Below are 22,410 nucleotides of genomic sequence, written 5' to 3'. Positions count from 1 at the left end.
TTGTAGGGTAAGACTTTTTGCTTTTTGAGTCCAGTGGGATTTGTTGTCTGTAAGCTTTATTTTTTTGTACAAGCAAGGAGTTCTCACTGGATTCGGAGCTTTTTGTTTGCCTGCGGTAGAGACGTATGTTTTTCTCACATAATTGTGAGAGCTACTGTGTGGAGTTGTCTCCAAATTAATTGTTTTTGAGAATAATTAAATTCTCAATTATTTTCAAGAACTGTTATGTGCCTGCGTGGAAGTCTTTTGAAAAAATAACTTCAAGGATTACACATAGGATTGTCTGCGAAGGCCAGGAGTACCATACGGCCGAAAAATAATTTTCTTTGCTGTGTTTAGAACTCTCGTTCTCTTCTATCATTTATTTGAAAAAAACTGTATTGAACTGTTTATTTTTATTTTTTCTTCCCTTCTGTTAAGTTTTTCTTTTTGTTTTTCTTTCTTTATTATTAAAAAAAATTGTGGAATTTATTTGGACTCTTATGTTGAAATGGCAAAGAAATTTGTTGAATGGGAATTAACACCTTCCAAAACACGGCTTGAAGAGTTTGAAAGGAAGACGGTGGTGTTGAGGACTTATTTCAAGTCCCTCGATACCATAGCCGTCTTCCCGAAAACCATAATTATAAAAGAGCTGGCAGAGTATATGCCAGCTATTAAATATGTTTCACGGGGGGTCAAATATGCAACGGTGTGGTTGCTATTTGACTCCCCCGAAGAAGCTTGGGAATTAGCAAGCCAGACCCTGGAAGGCAGTGAAATTCTGTTCCTTCCCACTTATTGTGGGAAGAAGTTGACGAGGGATTGAATCTACGGTTTGCCACTCGGAATTGAGCCCGGGTGGATCGAGGATTCTATCCGCTGGGGTCTGGGTGGTAGCAGTACCAAGCTGCTCGATGTTAAAATATTGCCTGCGGCTGATTGGGAAGGGTAAAAAGCAGTTTTGACCCTATGGACCCAATCAGCCAAAAGTCTGGTTTTTCCAGATTTTTTAAGGATGGCCAAGTCTAGGTATCCGGTGATGCTCAAGGGACGCCCCCTCCCCCCAAGTGTCACCTGTGCCTGGAAACCGGCCATATCAAGAAGAACTGCCCCAAGGACCAAAATAGGGTCCAGGAGCAGTTAATAGAAGCACCACTCCCTGCTCGCTCATTGGAGGGAGAGAAGAAGGAAATCGAGGAGGTGGAAACCTCCTCTAAAAAAGGAAGAAAATGAAAAGTGGGCAAACGAAGGACCCGAGGGCTGCGGGAGGAAGGGAGGACCTGCAGGACAACGTAGAAGAACACCATCCTCCCGTGGGCCAAGGGAAAAAGAAGAAAAAAAGAAAAACGGGATATTGCCGGCAGTTTGTGACACACTGCCGGCGTGTCCCGATGCTCCTTCGGCGGGTGTGCACTGGAGGAGCAATTTGTGGTCCTCTTTCACAAGGAAGGGTTATTGCAGAACTTGGTTAGGAAGTTTGAAAGGAAAGGCCGGTGGGAGGGGCTTCTGCCTGCACGGAGAACCCTGAGTGGCATTCGCAGGTGGCTCGGAGGTAATATTGGAAACCGATCTGTGCAGGATAATGAATTCCTTCCCAGCGGACTCCTTTAGATCTATGACAAAGTGGTCCGGCTTGAAACCGACTAGGTGCTTCGAAGAAGCGAGGAGCCCGGTCGGACAGAAAAGCAAATAAATGTATTCTTGTGTAAGAGGTGTATTGCCTCAAAAGGACTTTTATAATGCAAAAAGTAAGAGGATTATTGCCTCGTTGATGTGTTTTGTCTTACTGAACTATGTAAGACGTTTATTGCCTCAGTATGCTATTTTAAAAAGAACAATGTTTTAGAGAAGCAAAAGTCGGAGGGCACTTTTTGTCTTCTCCCATCCTTATCATCCTTGTATCATTATCATTCATCTCATTAATGTCCGTGTCCAGCCTGCAAGCTTCCTTAGTCTGTGTACTACCCTTATGGCAAATTTAATGAAATAATGAAGTTTGCTTCCCAACCACACCTTGGGTAATTGTCTTCTACTATAGTCTCGGGCCAACCAAAGCCTTGTGAGTGGATTTGAGTGACGAAAACTGAATGAATCCTGTCGTACACACACACACACACATGTATATATACGTAGAGTGAAGCCACTTGGCACAGATTGACCTTGAACTTTGCTGTGCATGCGCACTAAGCTTTAAAGTTCTAGCTCACTTCCGCTGTTTACAGCAGTGCTTGGCATGAACGCGTGTAACGCGTGATCGTCACATTGACCAAGACAAAGTTGAGCATAGAATCTGCATCAAATTTTGACAAAAGCTTGGCGATACTTGACCAGACGCCTACGCAAAGTTGCAGAAAGTCTATAGAGAGGAGAGTATGAGTGTATGAGCTGCACACAAGAGTACGAGTGGTTCAGACATTCCAAGATGGCCGAAAAAATGTCGATATTGATGAACGTTCTGGGAGACTCCCAACCAGCAGAACTGAGAATTACATCACAGATGGGCGTGCAACTGTGAGGGGAAATCATCGAATCACTATCCGTGAGTTACCAGGGGATGTGCAGATTAGTTACGGTTCAATTCAGTCCATTATCACTGAAGATTTGGCTATGAGAAGAGTGTCTACCAAGTTTGTGTTAAAACTGCTTTCAGCTGACCAAACCGGCACTCGGGATTCAGTTGCACAAGATCTTGATTATGTCGAGAACGATGAAAACTTTTTGAAAACGGTCATAACGGGTGATGAAACATGGGTCTATGGCTATGATCTCGAAACAAACGCAGAGTTTTCGCAGTAAAAACCCCAACCTCTCCGAGACCGAAGAAAGCACGAATGAATAAGACATTATTGACCGTTTTCTTCGACTACAAGGAGATTGTTCATCATGAGTATGCTCCACCTGGTCAGGCAGTAAACAAGGAGTACTACCGTGATGTTTGCGGAATGCTATTTGTCGGAAAAGGCCACAATTGCATGCGTCCGGTGAGTGGCAATTGCACCATGACAACACATCTCCCCATTCAGTGCAGCTGGTGCAGCAGTTTGTGGATAGACACAGCATTCCCTAGGTCTGACAGCCACCGTTTTCCCCCAGATCTCGCCCTTGTGATTTTTCCCTCTTTCCAAAAATCAAATCCTGATTGAAAGGAAGATTTCAGGATGTCGAGGAAATCAAAGTGAAAGCGACGAGGCAGCTGCTGATTATCCCAGAAAACGAGTTCCGGGAATGCCTCCATCAATGAAAACGGCACTGGTTTAAGTGTGTGGCTTCCGAAAGGAACTATTTTGAAGGAGATTAAATGCCAAATTGCTACGTGCGAGGTATGATCAATATGTGTGTGTGTGTGTGTTTATATTTGTCCCTCCATCACTGCTTCACAACCGGTGTTGGTGTGTTTACGTTCCCGCAATATAGCGGTTCAGCAAAAGATATCGACAGAATAAGTACCGGGCTTTAAAAAGAAAGTCCTGGAATCGGTTTCTTCAATTAAAACCCTTCAAGCGGTGTCCCAGCATAGCTGCAGTCAAATGACTTAAATAAAGAAAAGGAGGAATAATACATACAAACATATATCTATATATATATATACATACACATACACACACACACACACATATATATATATATATATATATATATATATATATTATATATATGAGAGTTCGTGTGTGCGTGTGTGTTTGCGCGCGCGCTTGTTCCTTATACATTCCAAAACCGAGTTGCCGATTTTGACGTAAGGGGTATCAAAAAATTCAGTAAACTTTTGGCTACCATCTAAACTATATTTTCATTCCCATATTTGCATTACAAAAATTTAACATTATCATTTTTCTTTTAGTCACCTACGGTAAGCGACATTTTACAACACCACCACAACAACGATGACGTCACATTTTCTATATGAATGTGTTCACGCGTTCGTTACCTACGTTAGGTAGATGACTAACAAGTAGATGACTAACAAGTATATGTGTGTGACGGTGTATGTGTCTGTCAGTATAGATACATTTTGTGACGACTAACTCACACACAGACACACACACATCTAAAGACAGAGAGAGAGACACACACAGGAACAGAGATAGGCCTCAGGTGTGCGTTAATGTATGTGTGTGTGTCTTAGTTTATGTATGTAACTCCCCCAACTGTGAAACGCGCCGATATTGAAAGTTTAGTTGCGGCCTCGACTTTAAACGAACAACAACGTTCACTTTCACGTACTACCAACATGAAGTGAATTAACACCACTCACAATACTCGCAAATATATCTGAGAAAATGTTATTCTGCTTATAACAAATTCGGGAACTTGGCGAAGTAGAAAGCCTCAGCGGCTCTTTCCATATAGTTACAGTAACGTTATTCCACTCCTAACCAGTTTCAAGATAATGTTTTTGTAACAGTCCTTGAATTCTTCATTACTGTGCGTATCAACGCCACACAACCTTTTTACAGCGTTAGTCAGTATTTATTCTACAGCCTGTAACGTTACACAATTAAACAAAATATGTAGTAATGTCAAATTAATTTATATCTTGCTACATACATCCTTCAGCAAATATTTTAAATTAACGTTCACAACAACTGCATCTTCCTTTCTATACACTTGATTTAGCGTTCGTTTCAAAACTGTAAAATAAATTATTTTTGTATGAAAAATTGAATTATGCCTTCTGAATTTTCTTGGACTTCCACTTTCTTCCCCGTGACATTCATTCATTCGTAATTTTTATACCATTTAGTACATCTTCCAAATGTTGACTTTGTGTACTTTCTTACATTGGTGACGCATACTAACGTTTGTTAAGTTGGTGACTTTCCATATTTTTATAGCATAACTATGCCACAGAAGGTATGTTTTGCACATATATTGACTACATTTAGTCGCGTTTGAACTTCGTATGTGTACATTTTGCTGTTTTCAATATTATCAATTTTATGAGTGTGTGTATGTGTGTGTTTCTGCGCTCGTTACGTCTCTAGTAAACTATAGTAAAGGAAGTTTACGCTGTTTTAATGAGCCCACATCTAATGAAGTAGCCATCCTTATGGATGGTGATCCCTTTGAAAATCATGATATTCTCATTCGTGTCCGAGATAACCTTAAACGTGTTTCACAGACTCATCCCTCTTATGATGCTCTCCAGTACACTCTTGTTCTGTGGAATGGACAAGATGGGTATCATTTCAATATTCCACGGGTTGAAACTGCCACAAACAAAAAGGTGCCGTCAAATGACTTCTATCCTTAGAAACTGACGTTAAAGACCAGAACAATCGAATCAATTATCCTTGCCAAATAAACTTTATTTTCATTTACATATTTTCTACGTTATCGCAACAACCAGTTATAGTTATTTCAAATACACTTCTCTACAACGACCAGTTTCCTTTACGAAAATGAAAATAGTTTCACACTTTCAATATGAACCAAAATTACGAAGTGTTGCATTATGAGAATAGCGATGTGTGAATAATGAAAGTAATGTTTCTCCATACTAGTCACATATGTATTATAATAAAGAAAACTACTTATTATATATCAGCCAAATAAACTGTTTTTGACTCAACAACTCTCTTTTACAACTAAAATAACCTCGGCAACTATGTTGGGTTGCACGATTTTGAGGTCATTTTCGGAAAATATTTCGGTTTTCTTCTAACGTTTCACTTTCGTCCGATGTTTCATGCATGCGTAGAATTCTACTCAGACAAACAATTATGAAAATATACACATAAAAATTCTATTAAAATAAGCCACAACCAAAAAATGGCATTAAAAGCGATCCATTTTTCTATATGTTATGAGGAAATACAGCCTCTCTCTCTCTCTCTCTCACACACACAAAGATGTATGCATATGTAATTATGAGTGAAGGTAAAGAATACGCACTCCCGGTGTTTACGCTGAAAACGGGTGGTGTGCGTATTTTTTACTCCCGCCTACAAGTGTATGAAAGATATGTGAGAGAGAGAGAGAGAGAGAATTAGTGAGTGCCACTTACTCATATATGCCAAAAAATCCATACATCACAACACATACCTTCACTCATACATTCACTCTCTCTCTCGCTCACTCTCTCTCCCTCATAGTCGTCCATTTCATATATACCTACATCTTACACTTTCTCCTCTCTTTTACTTTTTCCTCTCACGTCAAAGCAAATGTCGCCTTTTCACTTTATCCTCTCTTTCAATTTCTGCTCTCTTCAAAGCATACAGAAATTAAAACAGTTTTACAGAAATTAACGAACAATCATATGATCCCATATATGTCGAGTTGACAACTTTGCCTCAAAAACAAAAGAATGCTATAAAATAACTTCCTTCACACACACACACACACACACATACATCCACATGCACTAACACATACACACACTCTAAGAAAAACTTCTGTGTAAATTACGTTGTGCACGCGCAAATTTACAGCTCAAATCCAACTGAAATAATATTTTTCTGTTGTGTAATTTGTGTTTGTGATTAGCGTATTTAAAAACCTAATCTTCGATATAAACTTAAAAGGACGTTTTCACAGAAATTCTGTCCTTTACCTCTTCTGTCTAGCATGTCAGAGGTAACATCTCCATCCCCACCTTATTTTTTTCCTAAATTTCTTCCGATACCTGTGTTTGCGATACAAGAGACAAGGATTTCACCCAGAAAACACGTTCTCAATATTTTAATTTTCTCCATCTCCACAACAAATTCATTTTTTACTTTTTTGGAATTTTTATTCTTGGTAATCCATGGAGAAAATACAGAGTATGAATCTTTAGGAATTTTACCCATTACCTCACCGCTTTCGAAAAGCTACACACTCCCAATGTTTCACTTTTAGCTTTTTGGAAAGCGGGGGAGTTTCTTCAGAAATAATGTCATTTAACTGTTGTTTCTAACATGTCGGGTTTGCTGGTGGTAGTCTGGTATGTTTTAAGTCTACTATTTCAGTAGAATTCTACGCATGCGGGAAACATCAGACAAAAGTGAAAGATTGGGAGATTTTAGCTTTTTGAAAGCTGGTAGGCGATGGGTGAGCGAGCTGGGGGAAGGGGCATCGTGTGTTCTTTTTTTTAAGAAAAATTAAACTATAAAATATATATATTCCAGATTCGTAATCTCTCTATTTTTCTACGTAAACAACAACAAAAAAAATTGAAAAAGTTACAAAATAAGAAATTGCGGTGGGGATGGGGGGAAATTGGTATTTTGAAAACGTGATTTCAGGTCAAAATCGTATTAACCTCTTTTTATACGATGAAACAATACATAGTTTCTGATCCTTAAGAACAGAATGCACTTTCATACAAACCCACGCAAATTGCAACCTCGCCCTTCATTTTTAAACAAACAATAACTTCCACTATTCCATTAACTATATATCAGCTGTGCCGATTCTATCAATCAAGAAAGGAGCAACTAATGCAATTGCTTGTAGGTCATAGCGCCTGGGCAACGCCCCGAGATGAACTGTGTGTGTGTGTGTGTGCGTGCGTGCGTGCGTGCGTGCGTGCGTGCGTGCGTGCGTGCGTGCGTGCGTGCGTGCGTGCGTGCGTGCGTGCGTGCGTGCGTGCGTGCGTGCGTGCGTGCGTGAGTGTATATGTGTGCGTATATTCTTTTATTTGTTTCAGTCATTTGGCTGCGACCATGCTGGAGCACCACCTTTAGTCGAACAAGTCAACCAAAAGACTTATTCTTTGTAAGTCTAGTATTTATTCTTTCGGTCTCTTCTGCCGAACCGCTAAGTTACGGGGATGTAAACACACCACCATCGGTCGTCAAGCGATGGTGGGGGGACAGACACAGACACAAACACACACACACGCACATATGTATATATATATATATATAGTATTATTAGTGAATTGAAGAAATGGAGTCGAACGAAGATTGAACAGAATTCCTTTTATTGCATTCTACACATGTTTCAAAAGCTACAATTTTCCAAATTCTGATTAAATAAGGATCCCATATTGTGGCTTTCTCTTCAGGAAAAAAATATATATAGGAATTCCTGAAGAGAAAGCCACAATATGGGATCCTTATTTAATCAGAATTTGGAAAATTGTGGCTTTTGAAACATGTGTAGAATGCAATAAAAGGAATTCTGTTCAATCTTCGTTCAACTCCATTTCTTCAATTCACTAATAATACTAAAATTCAATTATCCGCACCAAGGCACGGTTGCAACACCAAAAGGTTTTATCTCCAACCGTGCTTTCTTCTGCCGTGATTTTTGCTACCAAGGTATCGGTTAAACTTTTGATTAATCTGCAACAAGATTATTCATCTTTCTATTTTACCAAACATATATATATATATATATATATATATATATATATATATATATATATATATATATATATATATATATATGTATATCGACAACGAGCTTATTTCCAGTTTCTGTCTGCCAAATCTATTCACAACGCTTTAGTTGGCCCAAGGCTATAGTAGAAGACACTTTCCCAAGGTGCCACACAGTGGGACTGAACCCGAAATCATGTGGTTGGTAAGCAAGCTACTTGTAATAGTAGAGTACTACTTATCGTGAGGATAAACTACATCTAGTACAGAGTTAGAGGAAATACCAGATAGGATATCAAAAACAAAAGCCAGCAGTAGGAAGTAGTCTAATGATTAACAATTTGGAATGTTATATAGCTGGCGTTGATATTATTTAATTCGATAGTATAATCACCATTGTGTGAATCAGGTGTTACAACTGCGGGCAATAGTCGCCGGTAAGAGGTTTGGATTGTGTGTTCCAGTTATTATTTAACAAGCGCATTGCAAATAACTGTATCTTAGTATAAGGCTTACTTAGTGGGATTAGAAAAGAACTGGTTAGGGTGTTTAGGCTGCTACTTCTAGGTTAGATATCTTTGCTATCGCTTTTGCATAATGCTGGAGACGCCACAAACAGAATGATTAGTTCCTTCAATATAGCACACGATGCAAGTATAGTTAGGAAGTGACGGTAAAGAAGAACGAGACTAGAAGGACTCAAACAATTAAGCAGATCAATCGACTTTTGGGTCAACAACAGAGGGAGTAAATTAGTTTGACCCTATGTTAAGAGCTTTTATAGAGGTTGCTTAATGTTCTTAAAATATTTAAAGGTGCGGGTCGCCTTATGTATGCAGGGAAGACGAACGTCTAGTTTATTATTTATTAGATTTTCGCAATTTGATCTTTTCAAAATTTCAAACAATTCCGTGCAGCAAAACCTGCACCCTTATCTGCTGTTTGAGTACAGTTTAGCGGCCCTAATGATGTCCCAGAACAAATCAAATTCAACATTGTCGATCTTGAGCTCCCAAATCTTCGTGGCTAGAGAAGTTCTACGCGCTCTATGTCTTAATTCAAAGTAAGAATAGTAGTTACGTAAGCGTTCCTTGAGATTTACGGAGTAGCCGATATAAGTACAAATATTGGTCTCCGTCACAACATTACATTTGTAAACCACATTTACTGCTAGACATCGACCAGAAAGCGGACATGACATTTTACCTAAGCAATTGCACTCAACATTTTCCAAGACATGAAATTTATTATTGCGGGTACGCGATCCTACGTTATTATGGCGTAATAGTTCAAACTCGCAAGAGTTACTGGTGTTCGCCTGGTTGTTACCGGGGTTTATATTACTAGGATCAATACTAATATAATTAGTTACCGAGACTAGGGTCGGAGAATGTTGGTACTGAGCACTGTCGTAAGAGATTTAGTTTTCAGATAGTGACACTAGAGGGTCGAAGAGGGACGGTGTGCGTTGATCATATCGACAACATGAATGGAAGTAGGTGGGCGGTTCTGACTGCTAGTGGAGATAGTGTTAGGGTTGTAGGGAGTGGTATGGTGTGAGCTTAAGCTAATGGAATCAGTAACCTGCTTCCATTAGTTGCGGCAGAGTTGTTACAACTGCTATCCCTTTTAGTGACAGGTCGACTGATGCCAATATTATAATATCTCCTGACAGGACTTGATCGCTGATCATATCGGTGTGTACAGTATTGATGTTGGTTGAGATGGTTGTGATAGGAGGAATATTAATATTATTATTATTGTTATTCCTACTGCAATTTTTATTAGGAGCGGTGCTGTTAGAGGTATTATTATTAATTCTCCCAGCCATGGATATGAGCTTCTTATTCGGGCCAGCTATAGTTGTACCTAGATTGGGAAGTGCTGAGTGAGAGACCTTAACATTTCTATGGAAGAATAAACATTAATATTTGTGTGAAGGAGGGAAATTGCGCTTTGGCATGCTAAATAATTTTCTACATATAATAGTATCTCTTATGTAATTGAAGTGGGGTGGGGTTATACCATTTTACGTCACGTTTATTCCTGTTTTTACTTTTGTGTACGCTATACTTCTTATCCCAATAATTAGTTTGGGGTTTGTGCGAAGAACTTTCGTTTTTATTTCTATTTTCATTTTTATTAGTGTCGTTGCCGATACGGCCTCTGTCCCTATTGGTACCATAGTTACTAATTGCCCTGTTGTCTTTGCACGTAGTGCATATTCCCTGGACAGTAATTGACAACCTGGCCAATTTTATTATTATTATTATTATTATTATTATTATTATTATTATTATTAATGTTATCATTGCCTTTGCACAGCTTCTAACGCTGGAGATGTACTACGGTGTCAGCTGTTCACTATCAGTGAACTAAGGTGAAACCTCTTATTTTTCGAGCACCTTCCAGAGTATTCGAGTGGTTCCAAGCAGTGCAGTCTTCTGCAAGTGCTTCACCCTTATTGCAGCCCCTATTTGTTTCACGTACTTCTCGAGATTTTTGCTCACTGTCCCCAGGGCTCCGACAATTATTGGTACTACTGCTACCTTTTTCATCGGCCACAACTCTTAACTTCCCAAGCTAACCTGTCACATCTCTCCACTTTTCTTTCTTCCTTATCGCATACGTTGTCAGCTGGGAATGCTATATCTATGATCCAGTATAGTTTGTTTTCTTTCTCGATTAAGACTATGTCTGGCTTCCTATTCTCTATCTCATGGTCGCACTGAATCATAAAATCCCACAGGATCTTTGCATTTTTATGTTCGATGTTGACTTCGGGTTTGTGATCGTACCAATTTTTTGCTCTGTCAAGTCCATACTTGTTGCAAAGTGTCCAATGGATAAGCCTGGCTATATTGTCGTGACGTCTATTATATTCCTTCTGAGCTAGTGGCATGCATTGGCTGGTAATATGCCACAGGGTTTCACCATTTTGTCTACAGATTCTGTACTTATCATTTTCTAATGTTTTGTCTATTCTGTATTTTATGTGGTTTGTTCTTAGTGCTTGCTCTTGGGCAGCACAGATTAGAGTCTCCGTTTCTGGTTTTAAATCACTTTTAGTCATCCACATCTGTCTGTCTTCAACATTCCTATGAAATTGACCATGCATTCTTTTCTTTACCCACCTATTTTCAGTTTTATTCATTTTCAATTTCTTGTATAGTGCTTTATCTTTGCAATCTTTAATCCTACACGACCCTGACCTTATTCTAATAATAGCAGTTCTGTGGCATTTTTTACATACCAGGCAGTGTTGTTTTCTTCTGTGTTCGCATCCAATAAGTCCTCTTCTCCTCTTTTTCTTGGTACGTACAATCTGTCTGTGTCACTTTTCGGGTGGAGTGACCCATATCTAGTTAGCAACTTCCTTGTCTTTCTGTCTAAGTTGTTTAGTTCGTCTGCTGTCCATACTATTTCTCCTGCTCCATATCTAAGGAGTAAAACCGCTCAAGTGTTGATAGCTTCAATCTTATTCGTCCGTTTAATTCCGACTTAAGGATCAGTCTCAGTCTGCGCAAGTACTCCACCTTAAATTTTTCTGTCACTTTTTCCTCCATCAATTTATCCATTTCCAAAATCCCCAAGTACTTATAGTCTCTATACTTCTATCTGCTTCATAACCTCCCCCGACGGTATCGCTAGCCCGTCCATACATTTGATTTTGCCTCTCTTCAAGACTAACATACCACACTTTCTCAGTCCGAACTCCATTCTGATATCAGCACTAAAGGTATACACCGTATCAACGAGGGAACTGACTTGGGCTTCATCTTTACCATAAAGTAAGTTTGAGGTCATCCATGAATAACAAATGATTGAATTATCGCTGTCATTCCCAGGGCACCTATGACAACAGGTATTGTTTTAGTCCACATTTTGCTGATTTCTATTTCCAGATCTTTATATTTGCTCAGTTTTTGGTAGGTCTTGACAGATACGTTTATATCGATTGGGACAGTCATATCAATGAGGAGGTATGTTTTTTTTGTCTGAAGTCTTTTACTATGATGTCTGGCCTATTCGCGTCTATCTTTCTGTCAGTTTGAATGGTGAAGTTCCAGAGGAGTGAGATGTGATCATTTTCAAGCACTGGAGGTAGTTTGTGTTCCCACCAGTTTTTATCATGGGGCAAGTCCAGGCTTTTGCAAATTACCCAGTTAATATATTGTGCAGCTCTATCATGCCTGTTGAGATATTCTGTAGACGCAAGAAGACTGCACTTGGAGTCAAGATGATCAATGGTTTCATTTTGTTGTTGACATACACGACATGTTGGGCTACTGCTGTTCTTTAATATGTTGACCTGGTAGTTCCTTGTAGGTAGGCATTGATCTTGAGCTGCTATGATAAACCCTTCTGTTTCAGATTTTAAGCCAGAGGCCGTTAGCCATTGATGGGCCAGGGCTTTGTCAACATCTGCATTATTCATTCTCTATGGGTATTTGCCATTGAGAGGTTTTTCTTGCCATTTACCATTCAGAATATCTAAGGCAGCAGTTTTAGCACGGGTTTTCATGCGCTTAACTTTTTCTGTGCTTGTTTCTCGTATGTCTAATTCCGGAATTTGTTGTATTCGGAATTCACTTAGATATTCCTTTGCCTGTTTTGTTACTGAGTATGATGCTTTCTTGTTTTCATGTTTTGAGACAAGTTTTAACATCCAGTCCTCAGGGTTTTTCAGGTAGGTGTCATGGCCAATTGTAGCAATCTTCATTGTTATTGCCAGTTGTAAAAGCCCGCGGCCTCTCTCTTTTCTTGGTAGATAAAGTCGATCTATATCTGCCTTAGGGTGGTGCATTTTATGCATTGTCAACAGTTTTCGTATTTTTCTATCAAGATTACATATTTCAGTAATTGACCAGTTAACAATATTGAAACTGTAAGTCACAACTGGTATGGCTAAAGCAATGATCGCTTCGATCCTGTTTCTTGCATTCAGCTCTGTCTTGAGTATTGCTCTTACTCTGCGATAACATTCTCTCCTGATCCTTTCCTTCATCACTGAATGCCTTATTCCGTCCCCTTCAATTACCCCTAGGTACTTGTAGCTCTCTGCTGGGTCTAACTCTTTTATGACATTCTGCTGGTCGAGGTAAACGTTAGATGTTTCTGTCATTTTTCCTTTGATAAAGGTAGCTTTTGCACATTTATCGAGGCCAAATTGCATTCTGATGTCATCACTGAATTGTTTAACAATCGTTAGTAAGCCCTTGAGTTGTTGGTCATTTTTTGCAAAGAGCTTTAAATCATCCATGTAAATGAGATGATTTATATTTTTATACAACATTTTATATCCGTACTGTGCGTCATTGAGCAATTTTGAGAGAGGTATTTAGGCTAAACAAGAGAGGAGTGGTGACAGTGAGTCGCCCTGGAAAATGCCACATGAAATTTTTACATCACCAGCATTTAGAAATTCATCGTCACAGTTCAAAGTTAGTGTGGTTCTCCATGATCTCATACTTACAGACAAAGTTTCGCAGAGTAGGCGCTATTTTGTACATTTCTAGGCATTTCTTTATCCAGCTGTGGTAGGCTATCAAAAGCCTTTTTATAGTCTATCCAGGCTATTGACAAATTTTTGTATCGTTTGTGACAATCTTCTAAGATCATCTTATTGATGAGTAGCTGATCTTTACAACCATAGGACCCACGTTTACATCCTTTTTGTTCATTAGGGAATATGCTGCTGTCTATTAAAAAACTATAGGTATATTCCGTCAGGACAGATGTTAGCGTTTTATACATGGTTGTTAAGCAGGTTATGGGTCTATAGTTTTTTGGTTCATTTGTTTCTTCACTTTTTGGGAGCAAGAATGTTAAACCATTTAACTAGCCAAGCAGGCATCCTACTAGGGAGTTGCAAAACATCATTGTAAAGTTCTGTTAGCAGTTCATGGCTCTCTGGGAAGGCATTCAACCAGAAGTTAGGAATTTTATCCTTTCCTGGAGACTTCCATTTGCTTGACCTCCTGAGAGTAGATCTTACATCTTCTACCTTGACACCCTCCCTCTTTTGCTCCTCTAAGGAGTACAAGTCCGTAGCTATTCTATCAATCCAAGGGGCCTTTTCGTTTTGTGTTTTTTCTTCTGCCCAAATTTTATTTTTAAAAAAACCGTGCACTTCGTCTTTTGATGGTACAGACTTTACAGTAACTGGTGTTTTCCCTATCTTCCTGTAAAAATTTTTGGGGTTATTTTTTAACATGTTGTTGTCCTTGAAGAATGTAACACGCTTTTCATACCTCGCTATGCGGGCGGCTTTAGCAGATACCTTTTGCTTGATGGTTTCTATGGTGGCATCAATATCAAGTATAGTTTTCATATATTTTCTCTTTAATTTTTGGGTTTTTGTAGGTTTGGTAGTCTTGTCAACCTTAAGATTTTTCAAACATTCAACGTCAGACCTAAGTAGCTTAATTTGATGTTGGATACGCTCTTGCCAAGAAGCCTTTTTGTGGGAATGTTGCCGTTTTCTAATCTTTTCACCACATAGGATCGTTGAGATTTTCGCGGATGCATAGTACAGGTGGTTGAGATCTGTGATATTAACATCATCATCATCATCATCGTTTAGCGTCCGTTTTCCATGCTAGCATGGGTTGGACTAAATTTCATTAGCTGAAATTATATCCTTAAGTGCAAGGCGGATTTTACCAATTATTTTCATGTTTTGGTTAGAGTTGCGGATTCTTGGGAGTGTATTGCGTTCATCCATACTGGTTTCTTTAAGTTTCAGCCATTCAATCATGATTTGATTCTTTAGTTCACGTAGTTCAGTTGGGTCAATATTTGTGTGACTTTCTTCTATTTCATGTTCATTTGTCTTAGTGTTTATGATTGGTTCAGTGAGTATTTCACTTTGCCTATCAGTTATACTAACTCTTTCAATCCTTACTGCATTTTTATCAGCCCTGGACTGGTCTATAATTATTTCCTCTGCATTATCTTCTTTAGCTGCGGCTTCGTTGTTTTTATCCGTTACTGCTTGTTTGATTTGATCAATCTCTACTTCAGTCAGTAATTTTTTTTTTATAATGTTTCTTCTGACGTTGGCAAGTTTGTTATTGTCTATGTAGGGTCTGACTTCAGGGTGTTTCTGTCTCCAGTTTATGTAGGTTTGTATAGTGTTAGATTTATCTGTGGGGAAATATATGGCATGGTAGAAGGCCGTAAGAACTTCCTTATTATCTTCCCTAGACCATTTTTCATTCTTTTTCTGTTGGTTATTTGATGACGGGCATGGACGGCCATCTGTTGGAATATCCCGGTTGTGGGATACGTCCAGCTCCTGTGTGTTGGGCAGAGTTGAACCAGTGGCTGATTTTTCAGTCAGAATTTGGTTCAATGTTCGGGTTTGTGGTCTTTTGTAAACCGATCAATGACCATTGAGGTTTGTAATTTGTTTTGTTGACACTGAGGCATGACGAGCTCTTACATTAGGAGTCGGATCTGTCAGTTTAGGGTTAAGTTTTTGCGACGACGTCGCCTCTGAATTTAAACATCGCCCGTAGCTTAATTTCTTAAGGCTAGCAGATCTGTATTCGTCTGTATTTTTTTGTTGATAGATTTACCTTCGGACATAGTTTTTTTGTGGTACTTTTTACCCTTATCAAAGGTTCACTCTGTCTGTGGTAGTTCTAAAATATGAGAATAAAATAAGAAGAGAAACAAAGAAAGTTTTGATTTTGTTTTTGCTTGGTTTGTGACACATGTTTTCATGTGTATGAGTGTGTGTCTTGTAAATTTCACTTAGTGTGTACAACAACTTTGGGATGTATGTGTAGTCCTATGGGTATCAAAATGTATATATGATTGTGTCGACATTCGAGTGTATGCGTAATTACTCAATTTATGTACTCACTGGTTTTTTTGTTTTGGTCCGTTTCTTTTATTCTATGTAAACTTTCCGGTGTTGATATCGCGCGTGTGTTTCGCACATGCTTCATTGAGACATCGTGCGTAGGAGAAACTGTACTTTCTATGGCAGTAAAATTTCGTTTTTTTTCTTAGTGTCTTCGTTAAAAGGTCGCTTCCTTCAAGTTTTCCTCAAGTTCTTTTATTTAACTCCATTGATGTTATTGGATTAGATTTGTTTTTGAATGGAGAGCCCGGTTTAGTACATCCATGTTGTTATTCAGTGCGAGCGTCTCTATTACTATTATTATTATTATTATTATTATTATTATTCATACTATTATTATCATTATTATTATTATTATTATTATTATTATGAGAAATGAATCTATGGTTAGCAAAAATTATTCCCAAAATCCTGGTCAAATGCAAGGGGGGTAACAATCAAGATATTCTCAGAAGTTACTTCCCTTCATATGTGTATTTCGGAATTTTGTACTCTCGCGTAATTTTGTGTATACTCATCCCAACTGGAAAGGTGTACCAACGTGTGTGTATGTGTGTGTGTGTGTGTGTGTGTGTGTGTGTGTGTGTGTATATGTGGATGTACGTCTGTATATATATGTACACGCGCGCGTGTGAGCATGTACGTGCGGGTATTGATGTTTGTATATGTATATGCTTGTTATCAAGCACAAAATGATCTCAATATTAGTTTGAAAACCACTTTCGAGCGAGAAACTCACTCAGCCACATTTTTTGTAAACATTTAATTATCAAAGTGGAAAAATTATCAGAAAAGCTTTTTCTATTCATTTTTCAAATATATAATACTGTACCAATGACTTTCTATTTGTTATTCTACCATATATATACTTGACCGCGAAATCTACAGGCTTTTTTTCATTCTCTCTGTTTATCATCTCTTATTCCTTTCTGCTGAAGAGCGTAGGCTCAAAACGTAAAAGACTTTTTCATTTTTCCGTACGTCAAACTAATACAGATGCTTGTGGTTCATACACCTGTCTTCGTCTTTTGTTTTTCTATAAATTTCAACTGTGTGTGTGTGTGTGTGTGTGTGTGTGTGTGTGTGTGTGTGTGTGTGTGTGTGTGTGTGTGTGTGTACAGGAGAGGAGAACCAACATTCCCATGTGGTTCGATTGAATAATTATGGAGATTGTTTCCAACATTGCTTGCCTTATTAATCCACGAATAAAGAATATACGACAACTATAAAATTCAGAGAGGACTTTACTGTTTTCTGATAAAAGAAAAAGCCCTAGAGTAAACACCGGCACATATGATAGGATGTTAGAGAATAGCACCAGATAAACATTATAGATAAACATTCGCTGCACACGCACAATAATATAAACAACGAAGCCAAAATGTTAGCCAGTAATCTAGCGATAGCTGATAGGATGGGAATATTAGCTAAAAGAAATGCATTTAGCATCATAGACCACAAACCGATCTTTGCCTCCAACCCCAAATGAAGCCTGATTAACCCAGTTAAAGTTGAAATCGGGCAGGCGAACAAACATATACTGAGAAAGATCAACGACAAAATAAGGAAGGCATCCAGTCTCTCCTTATGGCATAATACCAACGAAGTTATTTCATGGTTTAAAGCTAATCAGGATAGAGACATGTCAAAGTTCACCCAATCTGATATCGTAAATTTTTATCCATCTATAACGAAAAGATTAGTCACTGCGCTTCTGTTCGCTCGAGCATATGCTCGTTAGTGACGGGATATAGATGTAATAATGCCGCATAGGTAACGCTGCTGTTCAACAAAGGTTCGGCCTGGGTCAAACAAGTTGACCCAGTAGGCTCCTTAGTGATGGAAACATTCATTAGTGCAGATGTCTGCGACCTCATAGGATTATATTTACTGCAGTCCTTAACGAAGGGGATGCCGTCAGTCCTCTTTTGTATACTGAGATGACGCTTTGGAGGCGCAATAGGGCACACCCTAGATAGGCTTAAGAAGAACCTATTTCGTACACTTAGTTCCCTTGGCCTTAAGATTACAATTGAGACCAATTTTAACATAGCCAACTGTTTAGACGTTACGCTAGATTTGGGTACCTGTTCATACAGGCCCTACCACAAACGAAATGAATGTCTGCCTTACATAGCCTCCTGCCTTTCCGCGTGTGTGCCCTAGCATTGGTGGAGGTGGCGCTGCTATCGCTGTCTTTGCTGTCGTCACTGTCGGACGTGCTGTTGCTGTCATTGTTGTTGTTATCGTCGGACGTGTTGTTGGGGCTGCAGTTGTTGCTGCTCTTACTGCCGGACATCACCTCAACCTCGTAAACCACGGCCCACTGGGCATTTGCTGTTAATCCTACATGAGCATCTTGTCTCTGGTGAGGTTTAGGAGTGTTCACTAAAATATTTTTAATATTGGGTGCACAGCTGTAGGAGACCTTTAAGTCGAACCTATTAAACAATCGTCCTTATTTATGGGATTGCTTGAAGTAATTGTTCACTATTTGATGAGTGTCCCTCCCACGCAGATCCTGACGTTGCATGAGAAGGAACCCGTTGCGTTCAAAAACCCAGAGAGGGTGTCAGTAAAAGGATTTCGAATCTGTCCTCGAATAAAGAGATTTTCGACGCTGTCGCCCTCTACAACAACGAGGCTTTGACAGCCAGTGAGGTTAAGGACCGCATCCCCTTCATGCCGGAACCTAATACCCACAAAGTGAAGTCATTTGGTTTTCCCCCTCCCTCCTTCTCATGCAGCCCCAACAACACGTCCGGCGATAACAACAACAATGACAGCAACAGCACGTCCGACAGTGACGACAGCAAAGACAGCGATAGCAGCGCCACCTCCACCAATGCTAGGGCACACACGCGGAAATATGTTTGAATTACAAAGGGTTCCTTTAAGCGAAGTCATAACAGCCACAAGTCCTCTTTTAAGATCACAGAGAAACATAACGCTATGTCCATGGCCAGCTATTTATGGCGTTTAAAAGATGGTACGTCATACATAATCAAATGGAGGCTCCTGAAGCAACCTGGGCCATACCTTAACGTGAGTCACTCTCATCTTTCAGCTTGTCAAGCGACCACGTGTATCATATTCCCCATTATTTGTATGAGAACATCGTCCAAGTGTTTATCATTCAACTACGGTGGTAGTTGAATAATATTCTTAGGACCGCAATTTACTCAGACGCAACACCTTTCAAAGCTTTGTCGCTAACTCAGTTCTTAACCAAACTGAAAACTTAACATTTTTTAAGAGGACTAGTCCCTGTAAATAACACTTCCAATCAAGTTTAGATCTAAATAACTTTTTTTATTTTGAAAGTAAAATATATTTATCTTAGCTTAAATTATAAAAGAAAACACGAAGAATTTCATAGTTTTGGCCCATGCAACAAAAATTTGTAACAAGAAAGTTGTGAAACAAAATATCATGAAAAAATATAAATAAGGCAAAAAAACTGGATTTGAATAATAATAATAATTCAGTCACAAAAATGAAAAAATTAAAATGTTATTTAGAAATTTAATAAATTTATTATTCAATTTTCAATAAGGTACAATCTTGAATTACTCTGACCAACACCAAAATTATTGTCGAAAATTTTTTTACCTGATTTAGGACAATTCTGATGTGCTAAATCCAAAAATCACATTAGTTTGGCTCAATCAGGTCAGCTTTTTGAACTAAGGCCATATGTTATTTCTTACGTTTTTGTTTACATGTACGAGTGTTTTTTATTTGAATGATGCAAAATTCTTTTTTTTTATTTCTTGAAATAAACGAACTCAGAAGAGTCTGCATGCGCTTATTTATGACTAATTGGTATTTTTATTATACAGGTGAATGAAATGGCTTCAACCAGATCTTGCAAATGTAAGCCCAACGTATTCTGCTACACCTGCGGTGAATACACCATTGTTCCTAACAGGAATCCAAGTTTCATAAAACGTGCTTACCCTGGTTATTTTAGTATTAAACTTGGTGACCAGGATAAAGCTTGGGCGTCACACATGGTATGCAAAGCATGCACCAAGAACCTGCATCGGCGGACCAAGAGTAAGAAGAGTTGTCTGAAGTTTGGAATTGCCTCACTCACTCAACTACATTGAAGAAGTATGAAGCGATGACGTATGTGCTGGAGAAAATTCGTTATGATCCGCATCAGTGGTTTATTTGTGTTGACCTGAAGATGGTGACTTTTTTGTTGGGACAACATCTGGGTTCACCAAGTACGCATGCTTTCTTTGCATGTGGGATAGTAGGGACACTGCTCAGCATTACAAGAAGAAGAACTGGGCTTTGGGGGAGAAAATGGTGCCTTAAACAACCCTATGGTGGACAGAGACAGAATACTCTTCCCACCACTGCACATTAAGCTCGGCTTGATCAAGTAGTTGACCACAGCTCTGGACAAGGATGGTGGCTGCTTCGCTTACTTGTGCCAGGCTTTTCCATTGAGAAGTTGAAAGCTGGCATCTTTGACGATCCTCAAATCCGTCAGCTCATCAGAGAGCCTGAGTTTGAAAACTCAATGAACGAAGTGGAACCGGAAGCGTGGAAGGCTTTTGTTCTGCTCGTGAAGAACTTTCTTGGCAACAACAAAGCGAGGAGCTGCGCAGAACTTGTCACCAATATGCTGACTGCTTTCAGAAATCTCGGATGCATTACTTATTCTCATATATGGATCGGTTTCCTGAGTATCTTGAATCAATGAGCGACGAGCAGGGGGAGCGATTCCATCAGGACATGAAAGCGATGGAGACCAGACATCAGGGATGCTGAAATGCAGTTTTAATGGTAGATTACTGTTGAACTCTGAAGAGAGACATTTCTGCCGCTCAGTATTCTAGAGGTTCGAATAAACGCATGTTCAAGCCCTGAATTTTGAACAATGACGACATAGCATTTAATTTACATGTACTTATCTTTATCAGTGTCTTCTATTCAATTTACAGTAATCGAAGTTTGTAACATTTAATTAATAAATTGTTTTAGAAAACAAAGTTTTTTTATATTTCGTTTTTGGATTTGGTTTGCAAGATTCTTTATATGAGTTCGTGTGTTGAAGCATATTCTGTTGTGTCTGGAGAGAGTCATTTTTTTTGTGCCTATAGACTATTGAAAAGGTTGCAAGACGCAACGAAAATTTTAGGAAAATAAAAAAATAAGAAATAAGTGGAAATTTTACCGGTGAGTGTGCTTGTTACATTATAAGGCACAAAAAGAAAATGACTCTCCCCAGACACAACCAAATTTTTTAAATCTTAAAAATCTATTTCGGATGAGAAATATTAACAAAAATCAACCGATAATGTCAGAAAAATGTAATCAATTTAATGAATAATATCCAAAGCATCACACACACACACACACACACACAGAGTAACAAAAATCAACCGATAATCTTTTCTACTCTAGGCACAAGACCCGGAATTTTGGGGTGGGGACAGTCAATTAGCTCTACCTGTTCGGGATAAACTCGCAAGGCACGGTGGCCAAGACAGTCCGATATGTCCAAGATGCGGGCGGGATAGGGAAACCGTCCCGCACGCTATTGTTCATTGTCCGGACGTGTCTGAGGTGTGGGTTTATGCCGAACAGCTGTTGTCAGGTACACGAAGAGTACAGCTGTCGACTGAGTCGATTACAAAAATTGACCCACCGGATTTCCTCGTGAATGAAGGTAAGTTTCGTTTTCTCGTTGTAGTAGCAATTGCGAAAGAAGTGATATGGAAGACGAGAATGAAAGGTTTACAGTCAGGCAAGTTCATCTCCGGCCCTAGTTTGATGAATTACTTCATCTTTCACCTGAAAAGGAAGATAGGGCTGGAGAGAATATGCCTGACTAGGAGAGTGTATGAAGAACGATGGAAGGATGTAGCACGAAAGTTGCGAATGAAAGTCACAACATAAATGTAATACCAAGTGCAACCAAAAGTATCAGTGGGGAGGCGGGGCTCGTGGGGTCCGAGCTGAACCCGCACCCACTCCATCTGTAATGTCTTCCGGTCTATTCCATCATCCGATTTTGTGTGTATTTTTGTAATTTCATGATATTTTAAAAACCGTTTTTGTGTAAAAACCATCCGTATGTCTGACCCCAAATCAGATTGTTTTGTCCCCTCTATGTTCGCCCCTTGTGGGTAATAATAAAATCACTTGGAAAAGTTCAGAACAACTTATTACATCTGGTAAAGTATAGAACAAGAAAATTTTTACTTAAAATATTGCAGCTAAGGATAAAAT

At 39.0% G+C, this 22,410-nt stretch overlaps 1 long non-coding RNA gene across 1 annotated transcript in view; it reads right to left on the bottom strand.

Moving 5' to 3' along the window:
• Window positions 1-1,584: 1,584 nt before the first annotated feature.
• The window catches only part of LOC118766543, a 27,509-nt gene continuing 6,683 nt past the window's right edge, over window positions 1,585-22,410 (bottom strand). The window contains exons 3-4 of the long non-coding RNA XR_005002478.1: window positions 6,162-6,167; window positions 1,585-1,595 (exon numbers count right to left, since the gene is read on the bottom strand). This is a non-coding gene — a long non-coding RNA (uncharacterized LOC118766543). The remainder of the gene's footprint in view (window positions 1,596-6,161; window positions 6,168-22,410) is intronic.

Source organism: Octopus sinensis, linkage group LG16, assembly GCF_006345805.1.
Source record: "Octopus sinensis linkage group LG16, ASM634580v1, whole genome shotgun sequence".
Lineage (NCBI taxonomy): Eukaryota > Metazoa > Mollusca > Cephalopoda > Octopoda > Octopodidae > Octopus > Octopus sinensis.
The sequence above is the reverse complement of the archived record's forward strand: the minus strand, read 5'-3'. Positions and strand labels throughout refer to the sequence as shown.